The following is an 11,853-nucleotide window of genomic DNA, read 5'->3' as shown; positions in this document are numbered from 1 at the left end:
CTGAGTACAAGTGTGTTGGATAAAGATCTTACTGAATACTTTGTAATAATAAGCCCTCGGTATTTTTAAAGATACTCAAGGACTATTGTAATACACAAAGGTTTAAAATATTGATTGCACACAAAGTTTTACTCCTGCGTAAAGTGTAGAACATTACCACATTGTCTATATTTTTAGGGTTTCTCTGCAGTGTGACTTTTTTTCATGATTTTGAAGATTACTGATATATTCAAAGGCTTTACCACACTGATTACATTCATAGGGCTTCTCTCCAGAATGTGTTCTTTTATGTATTTGAAGAACACTGTTACGAGCAAAGGCTTTATCACACTGATTACACTTATAAGGTTTCTCTCCAGTATGTGTTCTTTTATGTAGTTGAAGGTTACTGTTACAAGCAAAGGCTTTACCACACTGATTACATTCATAGGGTTTCTCTCCAGTATGTATTCTTTTATGCATTTGAAGAGCATCTTGTTTTGCAAAGGCTTTACCACATTCAATACATTCATAGGGTTTCTCTCCAGTATGTGTTCTTTTGTGCACTTGAAGATGAGTGCGTCGTGTAAAGGCTTTACCACATTGATTACATTCATAGGGTTTCTCTCCAGTATGTGTTCTTTTATGTAGTTGAAGAACACTGTTACGAGCAAAGGCTTTACCACATTGATTACATTCATAGGGTTTCTCTCCAGTATGTGTTCTTTTATGTAGTTGAAGATTACTGTTACAAGCAAAGGCTTTACCACACTGATTACATTCATAGGGTTTCTCTCCAGTATGTGTTCTTTTATGCATTTGAAGAGCATCTTGTTTTGCAAAGGCTTTACCACATTCAATACATTCATAGGGTTTCTCTCCAGTATGTGTTCTTTTGTGCACTTGAAGATGAGTGCGTCGTGCAAAGGCTTTACTACATTGATTACATTCATATGGTTTATCTCCAGTATGTGTTTTTTTATGTATTTGAAGAACACCTTGTTTTGCAAAGGTTTTACAACATTGAATACTTTCATAGGGTTTCTCTTGAGTATGTGTTCTTCTATGATCTTGGAGATGACTGTGTTCTGCATAGGCTTTATTGCATTGATTACATTTATAGGGTTTCTCTCCAGAATGTGTTCTTTTATGCATTTGAAGATCACTGTTACGAGCAAAAGCTTTATCACACTGATTACACTTATAAGGTTTCTCTCCAGTATGTGTTCTTTTATGTAGTTGAAGGTTACTGTTACAAGCAAAGGCTTTACCACACTGATTACATTCATAGGGTTTCTCTCCAGTATGTGTTCTTTTATGCATTTGAAGAGCATCTTGTTTTGCAAAGGCTTTACCACATTCAATACATTCATAGGGTTTCTCTCCAGTATGTGTTCTTTTGTGCACTTGAAGATGAGTGCGTCGGGCAAAGGCTTTACCACATTGATTACATTCATATGGTTTCTCTCCAGTATGTGTTCTTTTATGTAGCTGAAGGTTACTGTTACAAGCAAAGGCTTTACCACACTGATTGCATTCATAGGGTTTCTCTCCAGTATGTGTTCTTGTATGTATTTGAAGATTACTGTTACAAGCAAAGGCTTTACCACACTGATTACATTCATAGGGTTTCTCTCTAGTATGTGTTCTTCCATGCCTTCGAAGAGCATTATGACATGGAAAGGCTTTACCACAAAGATTGCATTCATAGGGTTTCTCTCCAGTATGTGTTCTTGTATGCCTTTGAAGCTTACTGTTATGTGCAAAGGCTTTACCACACTTATTACTTTCATAGTGTCTCTCTCTAGTATGTGTTCTTTCATGCCTTTGAATATGACTGTCATATACAAAAGCTTTAACACACTGAGTATATACAGAAGAATTCTCTCCAGTATCACTTCTTTTGTGCCTGCAAAGAGAATTGGCATATGTTAAAGCTTTACAAAACTCAATACATGGTTGAATCTCTTTATATATATGAATTCATATTTCAATTTGGTCCAGTTGTAAAGACTAAGGATTTATCACCATGTTTACACTTATGTTGTTCCCCTTCATTAAGGATTGTTTTTCATCTTTGAAGATGTCTGTGATGGTAAGATTCTTTATTATATGTTGCACATTCACAGAATTTTTTTTCTATATGAAAGTTCTCAACAATTTGAAGAAAACAGAAAAACTCAGAGCTTTACCACCCTTATTGCATTTATGAATTTTATTATACTTTAAGTCATACTACATTTGCAAAGTGAACTGGACAAACAGAAGGATTTACAGAGTCATAGTACTCACAGGGCTTTTCTGAATTTTGAGTTTGTTGATATATTAACAATGAAGCTGTAAAATGAATTACTTGTATACTTGAATCAAATTCAACAAGTATACTCAACATGGGTACTGCTACATATCTTCTAATTATTCTGAGACAGAGGTATGTTATATTTCTCCATATCCCTATACTTATATAGCTTGTATTCAGAGGGACATATGATATATTAGTAAAGGAAGAATAACAAATAAAAAATTTCCCCATCGAATGAACAGTTTGACTTTCTGTTCCTCATAGACTTGTAGTGTACTGATTAAGGTTTCTCCACAAAAAAAAAAATTCCCTTGGACTCTTCACTCTAACTGCTAATCTCACTGAACTTAGCCCAGTCACAACAAATATATGAGTAACACTAACTTTACTGTGGACTATTTGCTTATTAAAATGTTTTAGACATATACTTATCACCTCTTCAATGTGTATACCTCTTGTAATATGAGTGTTATGAAATAAATAGATTGACAGTTCTGCAGCATAGCTCTCATGGAGCTATGATTCAAATAGTGATATCTGTTAAGGCATTGCTTCCTTGCCTTCTTTCTTAAAAGAATGCCTTGCAAATGCAATTCACCTACCTGAAATTGAGGTATATTGTTTAGAGAGAATTTAATACACATCAATACACATGAAGCTTATTTATACTGTTGTTTTTGTTTAAAACTTCCAGGACACATTAAAATTTCTTCAGGTGCACATTTGTATCAGCTGGTACATGATAATTACCTTTCATGTCTTCTAGAACTCTGAAAATGTTCTTCAATATTATGGTCTTCCCAACTGTATCCTAAAACATAGTACCAGAAAATGTATGTTATATTGTTGAAAATTGTGCAAAATTGAAGTTATTATCTTCAGTGAACCTCAGAACCATGCCTGAATTATTCAACTCATTCTTCTTTCTCAATCAAATTACAGAAGAGCATCAAAAACCAAGGAACAGTTGTCTCCTTATTTGAAAACTTGAAGAAAATGCCCTCTTACCTATGGTAGTGAGGTTCCTATAGGTCTCCAGCATCACATCTTTGTAGAGATTCTTCTGAGAACGATCCAGCAAAGCCCACTCTTCCCAAGTGAAGTTGACATGTACATCATTATAGGTCACTGCATTCTAAAATATCCGATACATGTGTATAACAGAAAGGATGATACTGACAACATTGTAAATGTATACTTCTTTGACAGTATAGTCATATAATTCTGGTGCTCCCCACACTGATCTCATGATATAGACATTATAATGTAATCATCAAGTTACTTTAGAAGGAAACTGAATAGGAGGTTCACCTCTGTCATTTCTATATCCTGTGAATAGGATATCATCTTGATATCCTATATCAAAAAGAATAATAAACAGATCTACAGTACAGAGTACATATGAGAACAATTGTAGGAACAATTGCTAACTACAAAAATAGAAAAATAAGTTGAACAAGCTGGGTCTGTTGGCTCACACATATAACCCCTGCACTCAGAAGACAGACATAGATAAATCTGCCTTGGAGTTGAATGCCAGATTAGTCTATGCAGTCAGTTCCAGGACAGCCTGAAGTATATATTAAGACCCTGTATCCTATGCAAAAAAAGAGTCACACAAAACAAAAAAAAAAAAAAGATAGAATGAACTCAGAGGTTTTTACTGATATTTCTACAAAGAGTTCTGTATTCATCTTCCAGAAACCTGAAGTACCCCAATTTAAACTATAGCATCAATAAGATGTAGTAAAAGGCACTGAATGTTTAAACAGTTAAATAGAGAGATGAACACATTAACAACATAAATATTAATCATAAATATTCAACACAGGGCAGAAGAGATGGCTCAGTAGTAAAGAGCTCTTGCTGGTCTTGATTGAGGTGGGCTCAATTGCCAGTACTTACTTGGGGGATCTCAACTCTCCGTTATTCCAAGTGCAGGGTTTCTGAGACCATCTTTTGATCACTGTGAGGACCAGATACCCATGTGGTACATATCCATGTATTCAGCTGAAATATACATTTTCATTGCAACCCAATGACTCATAAGTCTTGGGCAGTATTAATATCATGATTACATGCCATCCTGAAAAACAGAATGGTAGCTGCTGCCAAATTCTAAAATTACAGATATGACTGAAGCTCAGTACAACAGCATGTGCTTGACATGGACAAAAACCTACAGTCCAGGCACACCACACAATAATATAAAAACAAAAAAAAGGCAGGAGGCTCCAGTCATATAATATTATTTTAAGATTTGACATATTTGTTTCTGCTGTGGAACATTTGTTTAATGATACAGACATGTGCTGTGGGATGTCATTCTTTATGCTGTGAATAATTGTAAGAGTTAGTCAGTAATAAGCCTGAGCTAATGGCTGAGCACTAATAATTAATATAAGCCTCTGTGTATTTACTTGGGGGATGGGAGTGGGAGAGATTTGTCCTGACTGCCAACCAACTGGGACACAGAAAAACTTCCAATTACATTTGGCTGCCCAACATGGGGCAAGAGTTTCCACCTAAAACCTGAGAAAGCTTTAAAAGAAATAGATTCTAAAATGGAGCTAAAACCAGCTTCCTAGTTGTGTTTCTCAGGCAAGCCATGAGCTATAGTATGGCAGGTTTGCAGCTGCATATGGGCTTGACCTGCATCATGGCAGATTCCTGCTGGAGTACACAGAGGCATCTCCAAGCCACACAGTATGCTGCCTGGTGGATTTAGCTTTGGCTAGTACAGACAAATAAAAAATGGTTTCTGGGCTACACACTTCTTTGATAGACCCATTGCTTCCAAGAGTTGGTGGTGTGCATGGCTTCCAGAGCTGGTGGTAAATATACCACCACCATATTGGGAAGCTGAAGTGGGTGGAGTCATCAGCCAAGGCTTCTGCTTCAGTACTAGCCACTGTAGTTTAAATCAATAGATTCGCAATAAGGCAGACTCAGATGCACTAAGCCTTCAAATGGTTTGCATTATATGTAAAAATATGCGTAGGCTTGAAAGAGAGAAAAAGGAATATATTCATACATTTAAAACTTTTTAAAAATAAAGTCTTTAAAGACACAATAAGAAAAATATAGAAGTTAAGCCACATAAGGATGAAAATTGTACCAAGAATCTGGATATTGTCTTTGGGATTTTTAACCAGAGAAAGACATTTGATTATAAAGGCTGATGAGTTAAACCAATATGTATATTTTAAAGGTATCTTGACTTCAAAATTTGGATCTAAGGATATTTTTCTATGGAAAGGAGGCTCTGCTGCTGTTTCCACTGGAAGCAAGAGGCTATGGATTTGTTCCAGATTAAGATGGATCAGATTTGATCAAGCCAGACCTCTTGAACCTTAACAGATGGTATCTATCAACAAAGGTTATAGCCAGTGTTACCAGGACTTGACCATTATCTCAAATTTTCTCAGGATCCCTATAAGACTACCAGTGCCCCCTATCAGCAGAGAGTAACCTAAAAACCTAGGTCCACATTCCCAAAAACTGGATTATGGATGTTTATCTTTGTTTAGGTTGTTGGTTACAAATTGTTATTGTTCATAGTCAATATCTTTCTAAAGAAAAAAATGGAGATAGGATATAGATAGGATAGCATGAAAGGGTAGATTATTTAATCTACTTTTAAGGAGCAAAAACTTGTTTAAAATGTTTTACATTGCTATGGATTTTAGTTTATTGATACAAATTTAAAGTTAATTTTATTATTCTATATATATTTCTACTCTTGTTTAAGGTATTATGTTTGGGCACCTCATCTGAAATTGTAACATATAATTAATAAACACAGATTAATAATTAGTCATGCATAATAGTCAAATTTATAGTCATGTTAGTTAAGTTTTCTAGGTATACATAGATATATTTCAATTAGGTAGGTAATCTTCAAACACTTCAAGACCTGCAGAATATGGCACTTAAGATGCTTTAAAACCTTAAGACTTTCTGGACAGTGAGACACATCTGCTCCTAATAGCACCAATTTACTTCATAAAGGAAGATGAATGTTGAAGATACTCCATATGCAATTTTGTAAAGCAGTCCAGGCAAGAACAGTTTCTTGCCCAAATGGTGATTTTTGCCAAGAAGAGGATAAATTGCATATGTTGTATCATCTGGACATGCAGGACCCATAGGAAAGTGACCACTGAACTTTGCAAGGCAAAATGGTTTTTTAGGTTCCTGCTTTGCAAAGGGAACTGCTAAATATTTTACAGGATACAGGGAGAAGTGACTAAAAAACTCTAGGCCTATTAACTGAAGATGGATGGCCCAATGTTACTGAGGAACTTTAGATGACTGTCCAGGCAGGCAGCTGTCTCTATCATTTCCAGAATTTTGAAAGTTCCTTACAATGCATTTACTGTTTACTTAGGTAATATTATAGCCTTCTGGGGTCTTTGATGTAGTTGAACACTAGATAGTTATAATTATACTTTTCCTTAGTCATGATAAAAGATAAATTAGATATTAAACTTTAGATTCACAAATATAGGATAGATAAAATATTTTCTTTAATTTTGCCAAATACAAATAGACTAGATATTATAACTAATGTTTGCTTGATAACAGTTTGTTATATATAATTTTACTATGTTAAAGTTAAAACCTTCCTTTTTGATTAGACAGAAAAGGAGAAGTGCTGAGGGATGTCATTCTGTATGCTGAGAATATGTGTTGCTCTGATTGGTTGATAAATAAAACACTGATTGGCCAGTAGCCAGGCAGAAAATATAGGCAGGGTGAGCAGATAAGGAGAATTCTGGGAAGAGGAAGGGCTGAGTCAGGAGTTGCCAGCAGATACAGAGGAAGCAAGATGACAAGGCAGAAATGAGAAAAGGTACTAAGCAACATGGTTAAACACAGATAAGAATTATGGGTTAACTTAAGTGTAAGAGCTAGTCAGTAATAAGCCTGAGCTAATGGCTGATCAGTTATAATTAATATAAGCTTCTGTGTGTTTACTTGGGGAATCCAAGTGGGAGAGATTTGTCCCAATCACTAGACGGCCACAACAATGGAAAACTTCCAACTAAAAAGATGTGCTGCATGGTCACATAATCATGCACTGTGTGACCACATGATGTATGGGCATGCATGGAGTAGCCACATGAGCCTGTGTGCACATGTGTGGGGTGGCCCTTAAAAAGGCAGGTCCCATGCCCCCCTATCCCCTTCTTCCACATGTGTCCTTTCAGCAAGCCTGATCACATCTATCCCTTTCTCCTTGTCTTAATAAAACTCTTGTTAGTGGATTCTGTTGTGTTTTGTGGCTTTTCCTTTTAGGGTAAGAATGCCACTAAAAACCATCATTTGTGCCATGCACAACAGGCACTCCCAGCGCTTTGTGCCCGGGAACCTGTACTGGGGAGTCTGCTCCATCTACGACAGCCCACTGTCCATTTGCCTGGCCGCCGGATCCTGTACACACCACCAGCTACTTTGATTGGTGAGTCCCCCACTTTTCAGCCAGCATAAACAGTCTCCTGGATCTGTGGTGATGACTGTTGAGTGTCCAGTGCCCCACTGGTGTCCCTGAGACTGGGGTTAACCCTGACCATGGTCATCACTGGCTATGGTCGGTTCCTATTGCAGGCTAAAATTTCTAGCCATCTCCCACATCTGCAGTTTTGAGATATAATTCTCTCGGTCAGAACCCTTTCTTCGGGTGCGTCTTCAGGCTGTATAAGGCCAACACATTGTTCTGGCTTGACAAAGCACTAAATGCTGTCGGATGGAGTCCTTGCCTTCACATGCCTTAGGCCCTGACCTTACATCTGATGAGATGTCTGGTGGCCTGTGCCTGGTACAGATCCATCCTTGGCCTTAGGGACACCTGGGGCCTTGGCTTGGGATTACGCTTTTGTTTGTTTGTTTGTTTTCCCTCTCTGCTGCAGACATGGGGAATAAGGCTTGTAATCCCATCAGTCCCACCTCTCCCCTAGGATGCCTTTTGGAAGCTTTAAAACCTCTCAGCTTAATGCCTTGCTTAAAGATTCCTAAGCTTGTCCACCTCTGTCAGATGCTGGCACATGCTGTCCGACCGGCTCCCCAAAGCCGCAAGGTCCCTGTTTCAAGTGCAGCAAAGACAGCCATTGGGCCTGGGCTTGCACCACCACCCCACTGGGGGCACCAGTAGGGCTGTGCCCAAAATGCTGACAAAAGGGCTACTGGTCAGCTGCCTGTCCTAATGCACCTAGCAGCATGAGAATGCCAGATCAGGACCACCCTCCGGCTGACTTCCTAGGCTCAGCTTTCAGCAAAACTGACACTGCCCAGGTTCCACCCCGGCCACTCCCATTTCATACAGGGAACCCAGGGTAGCAATAATATCTGGGCAACCCATCTCCTTTCTTCTGGACACCGGAGCTACCTACTCTGTCCTGAGGGAGTACTGGGGCTCTACTTCTCCTTCTTGTCTCCCTATTGTCAGGGTGGGGGGAGAGCCTTACCTACCTCATCAGACCCCACCACTGAATTGTATTTTCGGAGGCATCCCTCTTATGCACACATTCTTAGTGGTGCAAACCTGCCCTGTATCTCTAATGGGAAGGGATCTTCTAGCTAAGGTAGGAGCATCCATTTCTTTCACTCCCCACATTCGCCTCACTCCAAACTCGCCAGCAGCACCTCTTCTTCTTCTCCTAGCCACTCACTCTACTGACTCTAACAGTTCTTTTCCCTTGCCAGCCTCTCAGGTAGGCCCAAAAGTCTGGGACATCCAGAACCCTTCTATCACTAGGCACCTTCCGCCTATTACTGTCCAGTTATAGGACCCTACCAGATAAATTACCCAAGCTCAGTACCCTTTCACTCCAGAGCCTAAGAGGACTTAAGCCTATCATTTCTGACCTTCTCAGGAAAAAGCTGTTCTGCCCAACCTCTTTACCTTTTAACACCCCCATACTTGCAGTTAAAAAGTCTAATGGAACCTACCGCCTGGTTCAAGACCTCTGGCTCATTAATTCTGCAGTGATCCCTCTCCATCCAGGAGTGCCTAACCCTTGTACTCTCCTGTCCACAGTCCCTTCAGGAATCTCTCACTTCTCAATTCTAAACATCAAGGATGCCTTCTTTTCTAATCCTCTCAGTCCTCAATCTCAAAATACCTTTCACCTGGACTGACCCTGACACTTATCTATCCACACAGTTGACATAGACTGTTCTGCCACAGGGATTCAGGGACAGTCCACACCTATTTGGTCAGACTCTGGCCTCTGACCTGCTCTCTCTGTCTCTGTCTGGTTCTTAACTTATACAGTATGTAGATGATATTCTGCTCTGCAGCCCTTTCTTACAAGTTAGCCAAACTAACCACTCTGCCCTCCTAAATTTCTTATCCAGCCAAGGTTATAGGGTATCCCCTTCTAAAGTTCAGCTTTCTACACCCCAGGTCACCTATTTGGGTCTAACCACTACTCCAACCCACAAGGCTGTTACTGGAGATAGAAAGCATCTAATCCAGTCTCTTGCAGTCCCTTCTACTAAACAGGAGATCCTGACTTTCCTAGGGATAGCTGGTTTCCTACAGTCTTGGGTTCAACCTTTTTCTCTCCTTGTTCACCCCTTATATGAGGCAGCTCAGGGCTCCCCACATGAGCTCCTCCTTCACTCCATTACTAAACCTTTCCAAAAGCCCCAACAGGCTCTTTTCCAGGCCCCAGCACTTCACCTCCCAGATCTAACCTGTCTCTTCTCCTTCTATGTAGCAGAGAAGGAGGGATTTGCCCTCGGAACTCTAGGGCATCAGCTGGGACCCTCCTTTGCACCTGTAGCATATCTGTCAAAGAAGCTAGACCTTACCAGTCAGGGATGGGCACCCTGTATTTGTGCTTTAGCAGCCGCTGAGCTCCTTATTCGAGAATCAAAGAAACTAAACCTTTGGGTCACCTATTACTGTCTGCTCTCACCATAACCTGCCCCATCTCTTAAACTTATAAAGACTTACAAACTTTACCTCCCTGCTGGGTTCTTTCTCTCCAGGTGGCATTACTAGAAGATGCCACACTTAATTTCCAGACCTGTCCACCCCTTAATACCCTTAATATTTCAAGCCTCCTCCCTCAACCTAATGCTAACTATTCTCCTCATTCCTGCACTGAAACCTTGGAGGAACTGTTACCTCACCCTTCACACATACAGGAGGGCACACTGCCTCAGGCTACTTAGACCTGGTACACAGATGGCAGCTCCTTTTTACATGAGGGGACCCACAAAGCTGGCTACGCCATAGTGTCAGATACTGAGGTAATAGAAGCACAGGCATTACCCACATACACCACTAACCAACAGGCTGAGCTGATAGCTCTCACCCATGCTTTCCAATTGGCACAGGGACAATCCCTAAATGTTTACACAGGCTCCAAATATGCTTTTCACATCCTCCTGTCCCATGATGCTATTCGGAGGGAGTGTGGCCTCCTCACAGCAAAAGGGGGATCCATATCTAACTCAGGCCAAATAATGGCCATGCTAAAGGCTTCCCACATCCCCAAGGCTATAGGAATTATCCACTGCCAGTCTCATCAGAACAATAGCTCTATCATCTTTAAGGGAAATAACTGGGCTGACCAGGCAGCCAGGACAGTGGCCCTCCAGAGCCAAGTCTCACCCCACCCACTGCAGGGAATCCAAACAGTGCAAGACACACCCACAGAGGGAACCCCTGACACTAGGCAAATTCTATCCTATCTACACCAGCTCTTTCACCCTAAAAGTCTTGCTCTGTCTCAATTCGTAAAAGCCCACCTGCAGCCCACCTCTGAGGACCTACAGTTCTTAAGAACTACTACTGCCTCTTGTGAGATTTGCCAAAAAACAGATCCCAATACCAAGTACAGAATTCAGACTTTTCCCACCCACCAAGCTAGAGGTTCCCTTCTAGGGACTGACTAACAGCTTGATTTTACCCATATGCCCACTGTCAAGAAAATTAAATAACTCCTCGTGATGGTGGACTCATTTTCAAATAGGCTGGAGGCATACCCTGTTTCTAATAAGTGGGCTCAGACAGTTGCAGATCTCCTTCTATGAGAAATTATTCCTCATTTTGGGATTCCTGCCTCCCTTCAGTCTGACAATGGTCCAAAGTTCACCTCTCAGATTTCCGAGACACTAGCTAAGGCTCTTAACATTCCTTGACATTTTCTTATCCCATAGCATCCTCAGTCCTCAGGAAAGGTGGAGCACACCAATTGACCTTTAAAATCTATTCTGACTAAGATGTCACAGGGACTTCACCTTGACTGGATAAGATTATTGCCTCTAGGTCTTTTCAGGCTCAGGGCTCTTCCTAAAAAGCCTCTTTCAATTTCTCCATTTGAACTAATGTATGGAAGGCCAGTTCTAACACCAGGTCTTCTATCCAACCCTTCAGCCATTCCAGATAGCCTGTTAACTCCCCTGCCATGTCACCTAAGGTCTATCCTATGGAGCTTCACAGACCATTCCTTACCTCAAGCAGTCCTTGCACACCCCAAATCCACATTGGGGATCAGGTTCTTCTTTCCCCTCCAGGCCAGCACACTTCACCCCTTTCCCCTAAATGGCAGGGACCC

The 11,853-nt window shown here is 40.4% G+C and overlaps 1 pseudogene; it reads right to left on the bottom strand.

Moving 5' to 3' along the window:
* Positions 1-600: 600 nt before the first annotated feature.
* LOC131901650 (zinc finger protein 120-like) overlaps positions 601-11,853 on the bottom strand; it is a 42,409-nt pseudogene continuing 31,156 nt past the window's right edge.

This window comes from Peromyscus eremicus, unplaced genomic scaffold (genome assembly GCF_949786415.1).
Source record: "Peromyscus eremicus unplaced genomic scaffold, PerEre_H2_v1 PerEre#2#unplaced_178, whole genome shotgun sequence".
Classification (NCBI taxonomy): Eukaryota; Metazoa; Chordata; class Mammalia; order Rodentia; family Cricetidae; genus Peromyscus; species Peromyscus eremicus.
This window is presented reverse-complemented; position numbering and strand designations above follow the sequence as displayed.